General features: G+C 45.0%; 1 protein-coding gene across 1 annotated transcript in view; it reads right to left on the bottom strand.

Moving 5' to 3' along the window:
- LOC135543262 (autism susceptibility gene 2 protein-like) overlaps positions 1-21892 on the bottom strand; it is a 414672-nt gene that overhangs the window by 81631 nt on the left and 311149 nt on the right.

Below are 21892 nucleotides of genomic sequence, written 5' to 3'. Positions count from 1 at the left end.
CGTTGCATAGCTCCAGCCCCAGCCTTCTCTACTCACTATGAGGAGGACTAGTTGTCTGTGGATGGCTTGACATTGGCCTGCTTATAGACAGTCTGCTGTTGATCTAATGGATTAAATCTTTAGGAGTAAAATGCTCAGAATTATTTATGTTAGATGGTGTCTAGTGCTTATGGTGTTTTTATATGGGTGCTACAGGCCTAGGGCATAAATCATCTGTTGACACACTGTGATAAACAAAATGGAAGGTAATACAGTATATTGGTACTGATGGGCTCCAACTATTACATCATGTTTCTTTTGCTGATCACAGTGCTTCAGTTACAGGGTACTTCCAAGCATTTCCCTTCCCCTGATCCAGTTGACCAGAATGTGGCAAGAATAGAAAATACTAGGAGTTAAATCATCCCATTTCAATTAAATCATCCCATTTCTACAACAGAAAAAAAAGTTATAAATGGGCATAAAGAAAATCCCCATTGTGAAAAACAAATCAACAGCAAGCAAATGAGATGAATTGAGTTAGGAATATCACATTACAATCATTACATTACATTTACGACAGTAGATTTCGAATCAAATTAAGAGAAAGAGGCCCGCTGTTTACACTGCTCTCCTCTGTGAACCGTCGCTGAAACTCGGAGTTGACTCGGAACTCCAATCTAACTGAGCAAACCCTAGGTAAACAAACCACGGGTGCTCCTAATTAGATTCAGGTGAGCCGTGGATCCTTCCATCCGATTAGAGGAAAAACACGAGAAGAATTGTAACCAATCTGTAAAACTTCACGCAGCCGAGGTTGAGACCTAAGCTCCGCCTCAAAAGCCTTGAGTGTCTTGGATACCACGCACAATCATTTGACCAGATTCAATAAGCCAGGACAGCTGGAAATTCCAGCCACGTGAACTGTGAATCCTCTCTATTTATCCACCCCTCGACTCCTCACAGAAACTAACCACACTCTGCTAGCCAACGACCTCTTTATCCCCATCACATTCTGAGGCGGGCGTTTAGTAACATCATAGAGCTAACGGCAATTAAAGGCGGCGGAGGAAAGCTGCACCATGAGATATGAGTGTTTTAAAAACAGCACATAAACAGCAGAGTGGCTGATTTAATCACTAGCCAACGTGATGATTTGTAGTCCAACTGAGGCCATGCCAAAATAAGAGGCGAGAGTCCCTGCATTAGCAGGTTTATGGGCAGCACTAGCATGTAGCCTAAACATAGTTCTGTGAAATAAATCAGACTTCAACGGTGAAACATAGCCTACATAGCTACATCAACTCTAGTCAACCTAAAGCAGAATGGAGAGTAATGAACAAGTATATCACCAGAAGGCGTTAAGACGTTAACACCAGTCAGATGCATTCCATTTAAGCCCATAATTGTGTGCGCCAGTAGCAGGAAATCCCATATTTTCAGCAATAAGACCCGACTTCCACAATAATGGCTTCCACAGTCTAAAGGGTTATGGTTCTAACCTTGAATACCTGAGAACCACAGAGTGTGGCAATCAATTCAATTCAATTCAATGGGCTTTATTGACCTGGGAAACATATGCTTACATTGCCAGAGCAATCTTTCTCTCTCTCTCTCACACGCGCATGCATCCTCCACAGTTCTGCTTTAAAAATATATATCTGTCTGGTCCATTTTAGCAAATAAGTGGAATTTCAATTCAGTTTGATCAAGACGTCTGCTAATCTCTGGGGCCTTTCTGCAGCTAATATGGATTAGGCACTTTAGCTGGGGAGCTCAGCCATGATGCCAGCAAAGCCTCTTTTCATCACAGCTCCCTGCTTCATCTGGCCACAAGCCTGTGATGACTTATAACCCTGTTTTGTCCAGGGACGTCCCCTCTAGGACCTCCTACTCCTTCCTCCCACTCACCCTCCCCAGGGGGCTGCTCTGCCCCTCCCAATACCAAGCCCCAATGGTGGTTGATGGAAGGGTGGTGAGAGGGCAAGGGGGCTTTTTCGCTAATTACAAGGACAGAGCCCGGGAGATACTCTTCAAAGAGTCTCTTAAATAACCCCCCCCCCCCCCCCCCTTACAAGCCCTGACTTTGCTGATAGTTACTTTATTGAGGACAATTTGACTTACTATGACTGTGATATGTGGTTGTCCCACCTAGCTATCTTAAGATCAACACACTAACTGTAAGTCGCTCTGGATAAGAGCGTCTGATAAATGACTGGAATATACATTAAATGAGACCGGGGTGGCGGGTCTACGCTCCGACATCAGTTCGAGCGCTCCAGAGGCATCCTTCAAGACTTCCCCCTGAGCTGTCTTTCATTTAACACCCGAACCAAAGAGTGGTTGGAAGAAGGACGCAGATAACAAGCAACTTTATGATTTTTTCTTTTTTCTTTCTCAAAATATCAAAGTAGTGTGTACCATTAAACGACCCAAACATTCAGAAGTGGAGCCGAATGTAACTTCTTTAAGCTTCTCGTTTCCCTGAGCCACGGCACGGGGAGTCTACACAATAATACAGCTCTGTCTTTCCCTGAGCCACGGCACGGGGAGTCTACACAATAATATAGCTCTGTCTTTCCCTGAGCCACGGCACGGGGAGTCTACACAATAATACAGCTCTGTCTTTCCCTGAGCCACGGCACGGGGAGTCTACACAATAATACAGCTCTGTCTTTCCCTGAGCCACGGCACGGGGAGTCTACACAATAATACAGCACTGTCTTTCCCTGAGCCACGGCACGGGGAGTCTACACAATAATACAGCTCTGTCTTTCCCTGAGCCACGGCACGGGGAGTCTACACAATAATACAGCACTGTCTTTCCCTGAGCCACGGCACGGGGAGTCTACACAATAATACAGCACTGTCTTTCCCTGAGCCACGGCACGGGGAGTCTACACAATAATACAGCTCTGTCTTTCCTGAGCCACGGCACGGGAGTCTACACAATAATACAGCACTGTCTTTCCCTGAGCCACGGCACGGGGAGTCTACACAATAATACAGCACTGTCTTTCCCTGAGCCACGGCACGGGGAGTCTACACAATAATACAGCTCTGTCTTTCCAGTCAAACACTTTACAGGTTATTTAAACTCGATAACAACGAGAAATGCTCCAACTCAGTGCATGCATGCTGTGATACATCAGAGTTGACAGATATACCCTGAGAGGTTAAAACAACAGCGGGCGTACGTCTGACCGTGAGGAGAAGACAAAATGGCTTCGATCATATGTGAAACCACAACACAGAAGAAGTCTAACTGCACTAACAGGGACGCATGCTACAGACCAACTCTGTGCTTTCGCTACAATTCTGAACCTTGGTACTCGGTAGAACGATTGCTACAAAACTGCAGGGGATAAGCTTTGTCAGGCTGAAAACACTTTCTATACTGTTCATTCACTTCATCAAAGCCACGAGTCTCGTGTACACCTCCACACCTTAAACCAGAAGGGCTTTGGAAGATTACTGGGATTCCTGAAAAGGGCTAAGTTCATTAAACATAACCTTTAGAATGTCATTGACATCTCCTGTTTGTCATGGGACTTCTATCATCAGGGTAGCCCTTTGGTTTGCATGTGTATTCTGATATATCTAATCGCTTTAACTGTACAGAGTGTGCTTATTGTAGCCTTGGGTAGGTCAACAAACATAAATCGCCTTTCGCTTACACGAAGTGGCTTAACACCTGGTTCCTTACACGAAGTGGCTTAACACCTGGTTCCTTACACGAAGTGGCTTAACACCTGGTTCCTTACACGAAGTGGCTTAACACCTGGTTCCTTACACGAAGTGGCTTAACACCTGGTTCCTTACACGAAGTGGCTTAACACCTGGTTCCTTACACGAAGTGGCTTAACACCTGGTTCCTTACACGAAGTGGCTTAACACCTGGTTCCTTACACAATGTGGCTTAACACCTGGTTCCTTACACGAAGTGGCTTAACACCTGGTTCCTTACACGAAGTGGCTTAACACCTGGTTCCTTACACAATGTGGCTTAACACCTGGTTCCTTACACGAAGTGGCTTAACACCTGGTTCCTTACACAAAGTGGCTTAACACCTGGTTCCTTACACAAAGTAGCTTAACCCCTGGTTCCTTACACGAAGTGGCTTAACACCTGGTTCCTTATACGAAGTGGCTTAACACCTGGTTCCTTACACAATGTGGCTTAACACCTGGTTCCTTACACAAAGTGGCTTAACACCTGGTTCCTTATACGAAGTGGCTTAACACCTGGTTCCTTCTACGTAGCAGGGTAGAGTGGCGGGTGGTATAGGGGGGAATGTACTGTATGTCAAGGGACGTTCAAATGTTTGTTATATGGGGGGGGTAAGATGTTTACCAACGGATCGAGAAGTCTACTACAGCAGAGCTTCCTCCCCTCCGACTGAACGCATTTAACAATAAAAAGTGGTTTATACAGTGATCAAGCCATGAGCAAGTGAGAGGAGAAAAGAATGTCAGAAAAAAAATGGACTCAACATGAAGTCACCCAATCCTACTCGCTAATAGAAAGCAGAAAAACGGCAGCTCACTGCTTCTCTTCTCTATCATAAAGACAAACAAGCATTAGGCGGGGATGTTTTAAAAAGCAACAACAGAGTGGTTTTATTTAATGTCTTAAACATTTAATTGGTGGCTAAGTTATTTCCTCTTTAAGGAACTGGGGTAACAGTAAACTCAGTGTTGGGAGGCCCTCCCTGGCCGCACCCGCCCTCTCAGCCTCACAGGAGCGCCAACATCTGTGATCTTTACCAATTAAGGTCAAGAGGGTACGACCCCTGGCACTGACTGCCGACAGCGCTGGCCCCTCAAATTGGGCTGGGAGTCTAATCTGCCTAGAAGGGCCCTGTCAACCTTTTGCCCCCCTGGCCACATATGGAAGTCACTAAGGCTATTCTAAAGTCACCCGGGGATATTCATAAAACTCAGGTCTGTTTTCTTAAGCTAATAATTGGAGAGACACCTCTCTGTGGCTACAAGTTGTGTCTGGCAATATTATGGTACCAATTTGGCCCCTCTCTTAGGATGCCGAGGCACGGAGGACTCCCTGCCGCACAGGAAGTGAAAATCTCTAGTAACATCCCCAAATTGCTCTCTAAACAGCCCCAGTTCCAGGTCCCCTGTAGGTTCTATTTTATATCTCCTGGAGGTTCTGTTTTAGAACATAAAAAATATAACCTATTGAGTTGCAGACAAGGCAAGGACACCACTGCTGTCTGTGTGATGGAAGAAGCACCAGTAGGTAGTCCATAGTCCATTCGCAACAGGAATACAATTTCACCCCCCGGGCCTTCTTAAGTAATGAGACCAGCTAGTCTTTAAATCACAGTATCTCTCTCTCTCGCTCTTCCCCTCTCTCTACCCCACTCTCTCTCCCACGTCATGGTTGTTTTAGTCTGCTAAACTGATGGTGGTGAGGTGGATCCGACAGAGAGACATGTTGCCTGTAAATCTTTTCCTCACTGTGTGGAGAACAACCAGTCCTTTATGTAAACAGTTTACAGCTCCATATGCGTTTTCACTTCAGATTTATTTAGTGGGGAGCTTTCTGAAGGGTCCAGTGGGATCCATAATCCTCTGAGTTCAATCTCCCCCTCTCTCGTTTGATTTACATCTTCACAAACACAAATAAGACAGTTCTCCCTCAGGAGCCCAGCTGGGAATCAGGCTGCTCTCCTCTCCATCCAAGCCAAAAGAGAGCAAGAGGAAGCAAGGGAGGGAGAGAGAGAGAGAGATAACCAAGTTCACACTACACTCCCAGGGCTAAACCATAGGGACAGACAAGCCTGGCTACCACAGACCACCAGGCCACAGCTTCATGGTGACATATGCAAGACAGTCCATAATCATTTGAAGGACAGAACTGAGGAACGTCTGGCAAGGGTAGGCTATGGGGGATTGATGGAGGTGAGGCAGTTGTCCAAGCGGAAGAAACATGGGGGCCCATGGTGAATACATCAGCCAGGACTGAGACAACATGATCTGGGCTTACGCTGTGAAACCCTCCATCCTCTCACTGCATTGTCTTGTCTGACATGTTGAGGGATGGCTTGGACCTGAGCACAGACAAAGCCCTCTCCGGGTCGGCCCATTAGCTGGAGAAAGTGATGTCCAGAGCCCTGGAGCATGTCTGGGGTCGGGTGTGGGCTGTTTTATTAATGAGCCAATCCGGTGAGTGCAGGTTGGGGGCTGGACATTGCTGACTGGAGCACCTTGGGGGCCAGTGAACGAGTGTGGGTGGAAGGTACAGGGCCTCCCTGCAGGGGCCAGCCAGTAATGCACTCCCTGGTGGGATGGCGTGCAGCACGCTGGCGGTAGAAAGGGTTTTGACAAATGGACTCCTTCAGCAGGGGGACTGGGGCCTGGCGTCTGGCTCACGGCTGGTTTACCTGCCGATACGCTCGCTCCTTCATCCACACGGCCTCTCCCCTGAGCTCAACCATGCACTGCCTGATAATGGTGCTGAACACACGCAGGCAGACGGATGGGCCCTGCCACTAAGCGTGCACACACTCAGGTCAATACCAACAGAGCTGATATGGACAGACATGGGCAGTGCTGGCAAGGTGAGGTTGGATGGCAGCATGCATTCTATGTCTGAGCATGAATCTATACCTCACAGTAATGTGGGTGAAAGAAGTCATAGAAAAGAGTGGAGGTGTTTGGAGTTTGTTTTTCATTGTGTGAGTTGCCTTTGATAGACAGGTAGATAGATAGACAGGTAGATAGATAGACAGACAATGATGAATCCCAACGCAGGAGAACCTGACTGCAACAAGAAGAAAGACGATCATGATGGTGGTATTTGGGGCGTGTTTTCCATAGATATGTTGACATTTATGCACCCACCTCCCGAACAAATCTAATCTTTAACTGACTTTTTGGGGCAAACAATCCTTGTTTTAACGGCGTATCTGTGTGAGGAGGATGTTGACGCACGAGCCAACCACCCTGACAGATCTGGAGGTATGTAAACAGGGAGCGGAGTGCATTCGTGTTTGTGAGGTTTGCCACAGACGTGGGATTGTGTGACGATTTCCAGAGTATGTCTCCAGCGAGTCCCGCTGCTTTGGTGTCAGCGTGCAGAGGGAGCAGCTGTCGGCGCAGTGATGGAGCCGGGCGGGAAGTGTTGAGCACGGGCCTCGTGGGACCGGCACCGAACAAGATGTCGCCTGTCAAGCGAGGAACATTTGAAAATAAATAACATCAATGATGATTTCGGTTTACTTGTCACAAGCCACGCGCTGCTTTGAGAAGTGATGCCATCGCTCCACCGGGAAAAGCAATCACTCTTTTTTCCTCTTTTCTTTTTCCAGGCCGTATTGGCGCAGGTTGCAGGGACGTCTACTCTGCACATTTACTATTCAGATGAGTGTACGAATCTGTCAGTGGATCATCTTAATATTCATCTTAACAAGCTCATGACAAGGGAGTGTGTAATGATCATTCATTCAGGATCATACAGTGAAAATTAATATAAACGCAACATGAAAAATGTTGGTCCCATGTTTCATGAGCTGAAATAAAAGATCCCGGAAATGTTCCATACGCATATAGTGTGCATTTCTCCTTTGCCAAGATAACCCATCCACCTGACAGGTGTCACATATCAAGAAGCCGAATAAACAGCATGATCATTACACAGGTGCACCTTGTGCTGGGGACGATAAAAGGCCACTTTGTCACAAATGTGACTGCAATTGGCATGCTGACTGCAGGAATGTCCACCAGAGCTGTTGCCAGAGAATTTAATGTTAATTTCTCTACCATAAGCCACCTACAACATTGTTTTAGAGAATTTAGCAGTACGTATAACCGGCCTCAAAACTGCAGATTACGTGTATGGTTTCATGTGGGCGAGCGGTTTGCTGATGTCAACGTTGTGAACAGAGTGCTTCATGGTGGCGGTGGGGTTATGGTATGGGCAGGCATAAACTACGGACACTGAACACTGAATTTGGTCCTGCCATACATACCTACACGTACGCTGTAGTCACAAGACGCAGGCCTCCTTACTGTCCCTAGAATGTCTAAGCAAACAGCTGGAGGCAGGGCTTTCTCCTATAGAGCTCAATTTTTATGGAATGGTCTGCCTATCCATGTGAGAGACGCAGACTCGGTCTCAACCTTTAAGTCTTTATTGAAGACTAATCTCTTCAGTAGGTCCTATGATTGAGTCTAGTCTGGCCCAGGAGTGTGAAGGTGAATGGAAAGGCACTGGAGCAACGAACAGCCCTTGCTGTCTCTGCCTGGCTGGTTCCCCTCTCTTCACTGGGATTCTCTGCCTCTAACCCTATTACAGGGGCTGAGTCACTGGCTTACTGGTGCTTTTCCATGCCGTGCCTAGGAGGGGTGCGTCACGTGAGTGGGTTGAGTCACTGACGTGATCTTCCTGTCCGGGTTGGCGCCCCCCCCTTGGGTTGTGCCGTGGCAGAGATCTTTGTGGGCTATACTCAGCCTTGTCTCAGGATGGTAATTTGGTGTTTGAAGATATCCCTCTAGTGGTGTGGGGGCTGTGCTTTGGCAAAGTGGGTGGGGTTATATCCTGCCTGTTTGGCCCTGTCCTGGGGTATCGTCGGATGGGGCCACAGTGTCTCCCAACCTCTCCTGTCTCAGCCTCCAGTATTTATACTGCAGTAGTTTATGTGTTGGGGGCTAGGGTCAGTCTGTTAAATCTGGAGTATTTCTCCTGTCTTGTTCTCTCTAATCTCTCTCTTCTCTCTCTCTCTCTCTCTCTCTCTCTCTCTTTCTTTCTCTCAGAGGACCTGAGCCCTATGACCATGCCTCAGGACTACCTGGCCTGATGACTCCTTGCTGTCCCCAGTCCACCTGGCAGTGCTGCTGCTCCAGTTCATATTTTTGCAAAGTATCAACACAGGAATAATGTATTACTCAAAAATATGTATTCCTTAATGTTGGAAAAATACAAAGCTGTCTATTATAGTGCGTCACCTTGACCTCCAGTGGACAGTTCGGATTGGAGGTTTTAAACAGCCAACAGAAGTGGGTTACATTGCGTGTATGACAACTTAAAACAAACTTTTGATTACCTGCAGTAACCTCCTACATACTGGAGCTAAAGAGTAAAGATGTTATACTTCACATCTGCTCTATCCAAAACAACATTGCATTGTTGTGCAATTTTCATATTCCCACCGCACACATCAGAAATGTCTTCATTAAAATACAATGGAGAGCCATGCACAATAGTTTCTTGTCTTGATCATCTGTGTTCAGTGAAGTCCAATACTATTTTATTAGATTTGACTTTAACAGAGTTAATTTAATAACTCACCCTGCTGAGACAGGTGAGGCTATCTGTTAGTCTGATAGAGGCCCAACTTGTGTTTGTGTGTGAATCCATATGTGTGTGTGAGTACGTGTGTGTGTGCCGTGTGTGAGAGCGTGTCTGTGTGTGTGTGTGTGTGTGTGTGTGTGCAAATGTTCCTACATGTGTCTCTCTCGCTCTCTTTCCTGGAGGAAAGTCCAACAGGAGAGCCTGAACTGATTTGAGTCTCAGAAATACCACTTGTAACAACGAGCCTCATCTCTGCTCCTTAAGGAGAAACATCTGTTGCTGCTCAGACTGCAGTCGATTGCAGGTCAAGAGCGGGAAAACAAATGTGTGCTGGGCTCACACGTCTGTCTGCCATTCCTCTATCCAGAGATTACATATCAGAATGTTCCTTTGGCAACGCAGCAAAGGGAGAAAAAACTTGCCAAAGAGTGCAGCTCAGATCTGACTTCATCAGAGAGATATCATAAATTGTTTACAGTGTGTCCATATTTTTTGAAACTAGGCTGGGGCACATCTCCAGTGGATAGAGCCTGGGAGGAGAGTGGGGGTGAGGGGATAGGTGCTGAGGGAGAGGAGGTGGAGGAAGAGGTGGAGGTGGAGAGGGGGAGCTTGTGTGTGTTTGGATTATGTTGGTTGGCTCTGAGACACCGTTCAACACGGTTGTCCTGGCTTCCTTCCTGCATTTTGTGAGCATGACCAAGGCTGTCATGGATCTTAACTTGTCTGCTGTTGACTGTTGGGGCAGCAGCAAGACAGTAAAGGGGTAGCTGGTGTAGGTGAAGTCTGTCCGTCCATCTACTGGTAACTCTGGGATCCCCACAACTCAGTCAGCACCAGGTCGTCCTCACTTACAACTAGCTAAGGGGGGTGGAAGACAGCAAGACAGTGGTGGGGGCTCTTGCGCAATGCTACTCCTTCTCAAAACCATTTTTCCTAGAATACATTCTCCTCCTTCCTGTGCAGCTAGCAAACTGAATCAACCCCTCACTGTGCTGCCCCACAGTGCTCCTGAGCTCCTAAATCTCCATGTGTTTTCCTCTCAGGCAGCAGATATCTGGGTTTGATTTGGGCCGGTTTGGGGGGGCAATCGATCAAGGCTTAAAGGCCCCCCTAATCAGGAACAGGAAGGAGGGATGAATCAAATCATACATCATGGACTTTCTGGAGAGCCCTCCTGTGGCTACTGGGCCAGGCAAGGACTGCCCCCCCCCTCTCACTACCTTCCTCCGACTCCCCCTTCTCACCCCCTCTGCCCCCATCAACTCCCACGGCTGGGCTTGATGTGTAAAACACCCAGGAGTGCTGAGTGCAGCTCTTTGCATAGAGAGGAGAGAGGGAGGGAGAGATAGAGGAACATATTACAAATCTTAGAATCAGCTATTAAAGACTACCAGAACCCACTGGATTCTCCAATTACACTGAATGAACTTCAGGACAAAATATAAACCCTCCAACCCAAAAAGGCCTGTGGTGTTGATGGTATCCTACATGAAATGATACAGACCACAAATTCCAATTGGCTATACTTTTAACATCATCCTCAACTCTGGCATCTTTCACAATATTTGGAACCAAGGACGGATAACCACACTCCACAAAAGTGGAGGCAAATTTGACCCCCCAATAACTACCGTGGGATATGCGTCAACAGCAACCTTGGGAAAACCATTAATTAGCAGACTTGTACATATTCTAAGTGAAAACAATGTACTGAGCAAATGTCAAATTGGCTTTTACCAAATGACCGTACGACAGACGACATATTAACCCTGCACACCCTAATTGACAAACAACCAAACCAAAACAAAGGCAAAGTCTTCTCATGCTTTGTTGACTTCAAAAAAGCTTTTGACTCAATTTGGCATGAGGGTCTGCCATACAAATTGATGGAAAGTGGTGTTGGGGGAAAAACACACAACATTATAAAATCAATGTACACAAACCACAAGTGTGTGGTTAAAATTGGCAAAAAACCCACACATTTCTTTCCACGGGTCCGTGGGGTGAGACAGGGATGCAGCTTAAGCCCCACCCTCTTCAACATATATATCAATGAATTGGCAAGGGCACTAGAACAGTCTGCAGCACCCGGCCTCACCCTACTAGAATCTGAAGTCAAATGTCTACTGTCAGACCTGGGCCCTGACAGTAAATCTTAGTAAGACAAAAATAATGGTGTTACAATAAAGGCCCAGTTGCCAGGACCACCAATACAAATTCCATCTAGACACGGTTGCACTGGAGCACAAAAAAACGATACATACCTCGGCCTAAACATCAGCACCACAGGTAACATTCCACAAAGCTGTGAACAATCTGAGAGAAAAGAAAAGAAGGGCCTTCTATGCCATCAAAAGGAACATACCAATTGGGATCTGGCATAAAATACTTGAATCAGATACAGAACCCATTGCCCTTTATGGTTGTGAGGTCTGGTGTCCGCTCACCAACCAAGAAAGACTCTGCATGCAGAATTCTGCAAAAATATCCTCTGTGTACAACGTAAAACACCAAATAATACATGCAGAGCAGAATTAGGCCGATACTCGCTAATTATCAAAATCCAGAAAAGAGACGTTAAATTCTACAACCACCTAAAAGGAAGCGATTCCCAAACTTTCCATAACAATGCCATCACCTACAGAGAAATGAACATGGAGAAGTCCCCTAAGCCAGCTGGTCCTGGGGCTCTGTTCACAAACACAAACAGACCCCACAGAGCCCCAGGACAACAACACAATTAGAACCAACCAAAGGATGCGAAAACAAAAAGATAATTACTTGAGACATTGGAAAGAATTTACAAAAAAACAGAGCAAACTAGAATGTTATTTGGCCCTAAACAGAGTACACAGTGGCAGAATACCTGATGACTGTGACTGACCCAAAATTATGGAAAGCTTTGACTATTTACAGACTCAGTGAGCATAGCCTTGCTATTGAGAAAGGTAGCCGTAGGGAGACCTGACTCTCAAGAGAAGACAGGCTATGTGCACACTGCGCACCAAATGAGGTGGAAACTGAGCTGCACTTCCTAACCTCCTGCCAAATGTATGACCACAGAGACACATATTTCCCTCAGATTACACAGATCCACAAAGAATTCAAAAACAAATCCAAATTTGGATCACAGCAGCAAGTTATGTGACCTGGTGCCACAAGAAAAGGGCAACCAGTGAAGAACAAACAGCATTGTAAATACAACCTATATTTATGTTTATTTATTTTCCCTTTTGTACTTTAACTATTTGCACATTGTTACAACACTGTATATAGACATAAAAAGACATTTGAAATGCCTCTATTATTTTGGAACTTGTGTGAGTGTAATATTTACTGTTCACTTTTTATTGTTTATTTCACTTTTGTTTGTCCATTTCACTTGCTTTGGCAATGTACACATATGTTTCCCATGCCAATAAAGCCCATTGAATTGAATGGACTTGATAGAGGGAGGGAGGGAAAACATAAACTGAGTGCCAGGCAGTGCGATGGATGCCTCGCCCAGATTTGGGAGCCCACCTCAGAGCAGACTCAGCTAAAACCAAGTGGAGCAGGGGCTTAAGATGTCGGTGACCAAGAGAAGGGAAGGATAAAGGAAGGAGATGGGGAGACAGCGAGAGAGAGAAAAGGAGAAAAGTAAGGAGGGATAGACTAGAAACCCAGAAGCCCCTGTCATTTGCTGGCTGGCTGATCCTTTTATCTAAGGGCTCTCGTCAGGATTCGTGTTCAGAATAAAGTGTAGGAGGACAGGTTAATGAAGAGCATTGACTGCTATCAGCCCAACAGCACACCCTGGCCTTTACAAAATAATTAAATCCTTTCACCTAATTAAAAGGAAATAGTTTTACCTAGAGGGTGACCCACTGAACCCTTTCTCTCTAACAGCCTCTCCTCTCCTCCCTCTCCCCTCTTCCTCTACCTCTCAATCCAAGCCCCGGGAGAGGAGAGACAGTGAAGTACCTACATACATAGTGGAGTACTGGTCTCAGCCTGCGCCAAAAAGCATATCTCCTCTCCTCCTCCTTGAGCTGAATAAAAAGACTAATGCCTGTCTGGCTCACCGCAAATCATTGTCTGTCCATCTGCTCTGCATTGGCTCTGATTGTATAGGACTGCCTCATCTTTCCCCCATCCTCATTCTTTCCTCATCACCAATCCACCTCCCCCATCTCCCCTAGTCCTACAGAGTAATTGACTCTGCACTGTGGTATCAGACGTTCATTGCTAATTTGGAGGCCTGTCTTATCAGATTACCGGTGAGTGCAGGGACCGAGCCCTCCTCCCTCCTTCTCCTCCCCCTCCCTCCATCGCTCCACCTCTCTCTTCCCTTTAAAGCACAACGCAACAAAATAGCTACATCAGGCATTATTAATGAAGTGAAGGGGGGAAATGAATTCCTTATTTATGAGAAGCTAACCAACTGGCAACCTCTCTGACAGTACTATTAATGATCTTTAGTGGCCCTCAGGCGATTACAGCTCTCTCTCTTAACTTACCCATTTTCCCCCTCATTCGTCCTGTGTCCACCTAGACACCCCCATTTCCCTACACAGCACTCCCCCCACCCCCCCCCGCCATGTCTTAACCTGGCCGTAGAGGCAGAGCAGAGGGGAGCGAATCAGGGCTGTAATTTGTCTGGAGGATTTAGACATTACAGGGGGAAAAAGGGGCCTCCAGGGAGCAAACAGTTGATAAGCCGAAGCCCTGCTGGAGGGAGGCAGACAAATAACAAATGACAGGTCTCTGATTAAATCTAACTTTCTACTTTAAGTGTTGAAGTATCTGCCTGTCACTAACAATCTAGAGCTTGTTAACCCTCCCTCTCCACCTTCCCTTACCCAAACACATCACTCAAACTGCTGGAGCTACGACCCATCTACCCCACCACCCCCCGCTCCCTCTTTAGCCCTCAACTCTCTGGAGATTGTATAGACCAGGGGTAGGTAACCCTGTTCCTGGAGTTCCGCAGCTACTGAAAGGATTTTGTTCCAACTCGGCACCACACCTGACCAACTGAGATAATTGTTCAGCTCAGTGATCGCTTATGTTCAACACACCTGGTCCTCCAGGTTCGGTTACCTACCCCTGGTATAGAGGAAACACAACTTTACACACAGAAATGCACGCACACACGCAGCATGGGTATACATAAAATCCATGGCCTTGTAGCGATCATTAAAAAGGAAAAGGCTTTTTTCTTCAAACTCATTTCAGAAGAGCCACCGTAAGAGGATGTCTTGGTGGCTCTGCCTGGCTAATGCAGTGGAGTACAATCATCCAATACAATCTAGATCTGAATCCATGTAATCAAGCATGCTGATTCCATTACAGAGAAACCATGCAGTACACTGTGATCCAATATAATAGCTATGGTTGAATGACGCTATCCGTTACCTATTAGTCTCTTTCTCTTCCGGTAAACTGCCTTCGGACTTGGGGTTGAACTGTAATGAATGCATAGGCTACTCTTAAAGGAGATGGGGGGGGTCTAAATCATTTGCTTGCCAGACTGAAAGTGGAGGGGCTAGAAGGCTGAGAATGGTCCATCATTTTCAGCTCAGTCCTGGTGGTAAAGGATTTGCATGGTAGTACAGTGGAAAAGTAATCCTAGCTAGTGCAATGCTATAGGGTCGGCCGAGGCTCTAGAGTATTCGAGACATGAGCTAGGCACCATATTAAACCTAGGAACATAGGAATTCTGCACATTCTCAAAGTAGCAACACAATAATAGATGTTATTACTCCTCGTCTCCATAGAGAGAATGCAACACTCATGGACACACTGTATGAACTCACTTCAGGGGTTGCAGTTGTAAAGGCCTCAGTCAATTTAATGCAAATCCCCCAACTACCATGTTATTATAGGGTACAGAGCGAATCATGAGGCGCTGGTTAAAAAACAGGACCAGCGACAGCGTTAAAACACAGCGTGAAGCTCTGCTCTGCTGCGCAACCTAGTCTTTTTCACGCCACATTAAAAATCATAACATGCCTCAACCCCCTCCCCCAAAACCAGCGCCATCAAAGAGGGAGTCAAGCTGGGGGATGGTGAAGAGTGTTTAGGATTTTCATTGTGCAGGGCCACGCCACAAGGTCGCCACTCTCTGGATATATAGAGAGATTCCATTGGTAGGCTTTATGGGCTTCCAGCATATAGTTCAACCATTAACCCCGCAGCATCTGTGCTAGGACTCCACTTAATAACCACGCTAACAGGCCCTGGAACAGCTAACATTTACAGGAAGCAGTGCTATAACCAGCTGGTATAAAAGACTGTGAAGAGAAGAGGAGACATCTTTAAAGGTTGCACTCAGACAACAGTAGAAGAGTCAAAAGGTACACTATGTCATATGGTGGTGACCTTATAAAATGTCTGTCTGTCTGGATCTCACCTGATCTTCATTTTAGGGTGTGTGGGATGGCGGGTCCATAAAGTGACAGGATTTAAAGGGAATTCGTATTAATTACACCAGTCACACGCCATTAACTTAATATTGAGAAATGCTGTGATATGCTAATTGTGATGCGATGCACAATAACTTCTACAAAATGGCCGCCTCCGCATCATCAACATGGGGCCCGATATTGCACTAGTAGTGTAGCAGTGGTTGTCTCTACAAGGAGGTCAAAACTAAGAAAGAGCATCAATACAGTGCTCCTCCTATGATATAATCATGGGTGGCCCTCTCTATTCTACCACAGTGAAATGAAAGCAGACACGAAGGCAGCTCTACCTGCTACCAGACCCTGTCATATCTGTGGCTGGGGTCCTGGGCCATGTGGATTAGGTCCAATGACAGATGCTCAGGAGACACAGCATAGATAGCACGGCCTAGGGAGAGCAATTAACACAAACGAACCTGTCATGTAATGTGCTGCCCTTTATTAACATTATGATCAGATTAGTATCCATTACTCCCTTGGTGTTGAGAGGGATTGCCGTGCCAGCGAAGCGCAGATGAAAGGGGCGCTGCTCTGGCCATTACGTCCTTGACACCACTCTGAGGGAGGTCAGAGGTCAGGGGGAGTCGGAATACAGAGCTCTCTCCCCTCATATGATCCGGATAAGTCATCCGTGACAGAATGCAACTAGGCAGAGGGCTGGATTTAATTTCACTGTACAGTCCAGTCCAGAGTACAGCCACTTTGTGAATTTTTATATCCACATAGTAAATGTCTTGAATAGTTGTTGTGAAATTACCCTTCATCAGAGCAAATTGCAGCTGCCATCATGGTCAACATTCATACGTTTTTAGACTGGAAAGTTTACCCATCAAGGTTTCATCTTTAGTCATCATGTTTAGTAGTGCTTTATTCAATGTTTGTTGCCCATTGCCTTGAGATCACTATGACTCTTCTCCCCATGCACTCTCTTTCCTGATCATGATGGCACAGATTGTCCAGTACCCAATACCCTCTATACCCAGCATCAGGTGAGCTATATGGCTTGGGAACAAGTTAACTACTGACTTTCAGCATGCATATTTTTTAAAATAAAACAATTAAATAAATAATAAAAAAATATATATTTTACCTTTATTTAACTAGGCAAGTCAGTTAAGAATAAATTATTACATTCAATTACAGCCTAGGAACAGTGGGTTAACTGCCTTGTTCAGGGGCAGAACAACAGATTTTTATCTTGTCAGCTCGGGGATTCAATCTTGCAACCTTTCAGTTACTAGTCCAACGCTCTAACCACTAGCCTACCAGCCACCTGAGAGAAGGGCACTCAACTTGTACTGCACTGACTCAGATTACAGATAATTGGTTAAAATAAATAGATAATAAGATGATAGTTGGAGCTGTATTGTCAGATTTTATTGAAGCCATTGATGTTACTGATCATAAATTGTTATTGAAGAAACTCACTTGCTATGGCTTTACATCACCTGCCATCACATGGCTGGAGAGTTATTTATCCAAAAGAACCCAGAGTGTTCTTCAATGGAAGCTTCTCTAACATCAGATACAGTGCCTTGCGAATGTATTCGGCCCCCTTGAACTTTGTGACCTTTTGCCACATTTCAGGCTTCAAACATAAAGATATAAAACTGTATTTTTTTGTTAAGAATCAACAACAAGTGGGACACAATCATGAAGTGGAACGACATTTATTGGATATTTCAAACTTTTTTAACAAATCAAAAACTGAAAAATTGGGCGTGCAAAATTATTCAGCCCCCTTAAGTTAATACTTTGTAGCGCCACCTTTTGCTGCGATTACAGCTGTAAGTCGCTTGGGGTTTGTCTATCAGTTTTGCACATCGAGAGACTGAAATTTTTTCCCATTCCTCCTTGCAAAACAGCTCGAGCTCAGTGAGGTTGGATGGAGAGCATTTGTGAACAGCAGTTTTCAGTTCTTTCCACAGATTCTCGATTGGATTTAGGTCTGGACTTTGACTTGGCCATTCTAACACCTGGATATGTTTATTTTTGAACCATTCCATTGTAGATTTTGCTTTATGTTTTGGATCATTGTCTTGTTGGAAGACAAATCTCCATCCCAGTCTCAGGTCTTTTGCAGACTCCATCAGGTTATCTTCCAGAATGTTCCTGTATTTGGCTCCATCCATCTTCCCATCAATTTTAACCATCTTCCCTGTCCCTGCTGAAGAAAAGCAGGCCCAAACCATGATGCTGCCACCACCATGTTTGACAGTGGGTATGGTGTGGTCAGGGTGATGAGCTGTGTTGCTTTTACGCCAAACATAACGTTTTGCATTGTTGCCAAAAAGTTCAATTTTGGTTTCATCTGACAAGAGCACCTTCTTCCACATGTTTGGTGTGTCTCCCAGGTGGCTTGTGGCAAACTTTAAACAACACTTTTTATGGATATCTTTAAGAAATGGCTTTCTTCTTGCCACTCTTCCATAAAGGCCAGATTTGTGCAACATACGACTGATTGTTGTCCTATGGACAGAGTCTCCCACCTCAGCTGTAGATCTCTGCAGTTCATCCAGAGTGATCATGGGCCTCTTGGCTGCATCTCTGATCAGTCTTCTCCTTGTATGAGCTGAAAGTTTAGAGGGACGGCCAGGTCTTGATAGATTTGCTGTGGTCTGATACTCCTTCCATTTCAATATTATCGCTTGCACAGTGCTCCTTGGGATGTTTAAAGCTTGGGAAATCTTTTTGTATCCAAATCCGGCTTTAAACTTCTTCACAACAGTATCTCGGACCTGCCTGGTGTGTTCCTTGTTCTTCATGATGCTTTTAACGGACCTCTGAGACTATCACAGTGCTGGTGCATTTATACGGAGACTTGATTACACACAGGTGGATTGTATTTATCATCATTAGTCATTTATGTCAACATTGGATCATTCAGAGATCCTCACTGAACTTCTGGAGAGAGTTTGCTGCACTGAAAGTAAAGGGGCTAAATAATTTTGCACGCCCAATTTTTCAGTTTTTGATTTGTTAAAAAAGTTTGAAATATCCAATAAATGTCGTTCCACTTCATGATTGTGTCCCACTTGTTGTTGATTCTTCACAAAAAAATACAGTTTTATATCTTTATGTTTGAAGCCTGAAATGTGACAAAAGGTCGCAAAGTTCAAGGGGGCCGAATACTTTCGCAAGGCACTGTATGTACAGTGCAGTGTCCCTCAGGGCAGTTGCATTGGGCCGTTACTCTTCTCTATTTTTTACAAATTATTTGCCCGCTGGTCATACACAAAGCTGGAATGACTATGTATGTGAATGAATACACACTCTACATGTCAGCACCTAAAGTCAGTGAGCTCACTGAAATTCTAAATAAGGAGTTACAGTCAGTATCAGAATGGGTGAATAATAATAAACAGGTCTTAAATACAAAGAATAATCTAGCAAAGCTGTAGCTGGCTCAAAAAATAACAGCACAACTGCACAAACAGAACTAACATCATCAACATACAGTGGGGCAAAAAAGTATTTAGTCAGCTACCAATTGTGCAAGTTCTCCCACTTAAAAAGATGAGAGAGGCCTGTAATTTTCATCATAGGTACACGTGAACTATGACAGACAAAATGAGGGGAAAAAATCCAGAAAATCACATTGTAGGATTTTTAATGAATTTATTTGCAAATTTTGGTGGAAAATAAGTATTTGGTCACCTACAAACAAGCAAGATTTCTGGTTCTCACAGACCTGTAACTTCTTCTTTAAGAGGCTCCTCTGTCCTCCACTCATTACCTGTATTAATGGCACCTGTTTGAACTTGTTATTAGTATAAAAGACACCGGTCCACAACCTCAAACAGTCACTCTCCAAACTCCACTATGGACAAGACCAAAGAACTGTCAAAGGACACCAGAAACAAAATTGTAGACCTGCACCAGGCTGGGAAGACTGAATCTGCAATAGGTAAGCAGCTTGGTTTGAAGAAATCAACTGTGGGAGCTATTAGGAAATGGAAGACATACAAGACCACTGATAATCTCCCTCGATCTGGGGCTCCAAGCAAGATCTCACCCTGTGGGGTCAAAATGATCACAAGAACGGTGAGCAAAAATCCCAGAACCACACAGGGGGACCTAGTGAATGACCTGAGAGAGCTGGGACCAAAGTAACAAAGCCTACCATCAGTAACACACTACGCCACCAGGGACTCAAATCCTGCAGTGCCAGGCTTGTCCCGCTGCTTAAGCCAGTACATGTCCAGGCCCGTCTGAAGTTTGCTAGAGAGCATTTGGATGATCCAGAAGAAGATTGGGAGAATGTCATATGGTCAGATGAAACCACAATTTTGGTAAAAATTCAACTCGTCATGTTTGGAGTACAAAGAATGCTGAGTTGCATCCAAAGAACACCATACCTACTGTGAAGCATGGGGGTGGAAACATCATGCTTTGGGGCTGTTTTTCCGCAAAGGGACCAGGACGACTGATCCGTGTAAAGGAAAGAATGAATGGGGCCATGTATCGTGAGATTTTGGGTGAAAACCTCCTTCCATCAGCAAGGGCATTGAAGATGAACCGTGGCTGGGTCTTTCAGCATGACAATGATCCCAAACACACCGCCCGGGCAACGAAGGAGTGGCTTCGTAAGAAGCATTTCAAGGTCCTGGAGTGGCCTAGCCAGTCTCCAGATCTCAACCCCATAGAAAATCTTTGGAGGGAGTCCGTGTTGCCCAGCAACAGCCCCAAAACATCACTGCTCTAGAGGAGATCTGCATGGAGGAATGGGCCAAAATACCAGCAACAGTGTGTGAAAACCTCGTGAAGACTTACAGAAAACATTTGGCCTCTGTCATTGCCAACAAAGGGTATATAACAAAGTATTGAGATAAACTTTTGTTATTGACCAAATACTTATTTTCCACCATAATTTGCAAATAAATAAATAAAAAATCCTACAATATGATTTTCTGGATTTTTCCCCCTCATTTTGTCTGCCATAGTTGAAGTGTACCTATGATGAAAATTACAGGCCACTCTCATCTTTTTAAGTGGGAAAACTTGCACAATTGGTGGCTGACTAAATACTTTTTTTGCCCCACTGTATATCCCAGTGTTTCTGGGTTGAAGGTTGACAAGAGAATAACTGCATCTCTTCTAGTTTTATGAGAAATATTACTGTGATGAAAATGACCAGATTGTCAATCAAATAACATTCAGCTCAGACACCCCACATGACATACCCGTCGGGGGTCTTTTCACAGTCCCCAAGTCCAAAACTAATTAACGGAAAAGCACAGCATTATACAGAGCCATGATCGCATGGACCTCCCTTCCATCGCCAATTACTCAAGCAAACAGCAAAATCACCTTTAAAAAAATGAATTAAACCAAATCTCATGACACGGCAGGGACAGTGAGGGGACAAAAACATGCACACACAGACACACTAACACAGACATTATACATTGTTTGTATTATTTGTTAGTTGTATTGTTTGTATATCACTGTATTTAAAATGTGTGTGACTGTCCTTGTCTATCAGTGTACCAGAGTTTTGTTACTGTTCATGTTTTGTGTTTTTGGAGGACCCCAGGAAGAGTAGCTGCTGCTTCTGCAAAAGCTAATGGGGATCCAAATAAACAAATACATTGTGGGTACAGACAGACAGAAAGGAGAGTGGGCCTGTTTGTATTCATCTTCCCCTGCTCTATTCCTGGGAGACATAGAGTTCTGCTACCCAAAACCGAACCCGAAAGGCCCCGACAGTATACAGGACATTGGCTTATGGCCGGGTAGGGCCTATTTTTTTCTCAATAACTAGGGTAGGTGTACGGCTCGGGTATCACTAAATTGATCACTAACAATTTGAAGCTGATCCATTTGCTCGTGCTCTGCTGCACAGTGCAATCATATCTTACTAAGATCATAACATGGCGCCAGAAGTGCTTCAACCTCGTCAAATATAGAACGGGAGAGATTATTTCACAGAAAAGTATAATATTCCTCGAGTTTAGAGATGACGAAAAGTAGCTACTTGTCAGGCTGGTGGGTGTAGTTGGTGTAGAAAGTCAGACGCAGGAGAGCAGAGATGATTGAAACATCGCACTTTACTCGACAGCACAAAGTAAACAATTTACAAAGTGCAAAAAGAACGGTTGCCACAAAACATGGGTGATAAACAGCACCCGGTACAAACCAGCCGGAACATACC

Source organism: Oncorhynchus masou, chromosome 1 (genome assembly GCF_036934945.1).
Source record: "Oncorhynchus masou masou isolate Uvic2021 chromosome 1, UVic_Omas_1.1, whole genome shotgun sequence".
Lineage (NCBI taxonomy): Eukaryota > Metazoa > Chordata > Actinopteri > Salmoniformes > Salmonidae > Oncorhynchus > Oncorhynchus masou.
Note: the sequence above shows the minus strand (reverse complement) of the source record. Positions and strands in the feature narration are given on the sequence as shown.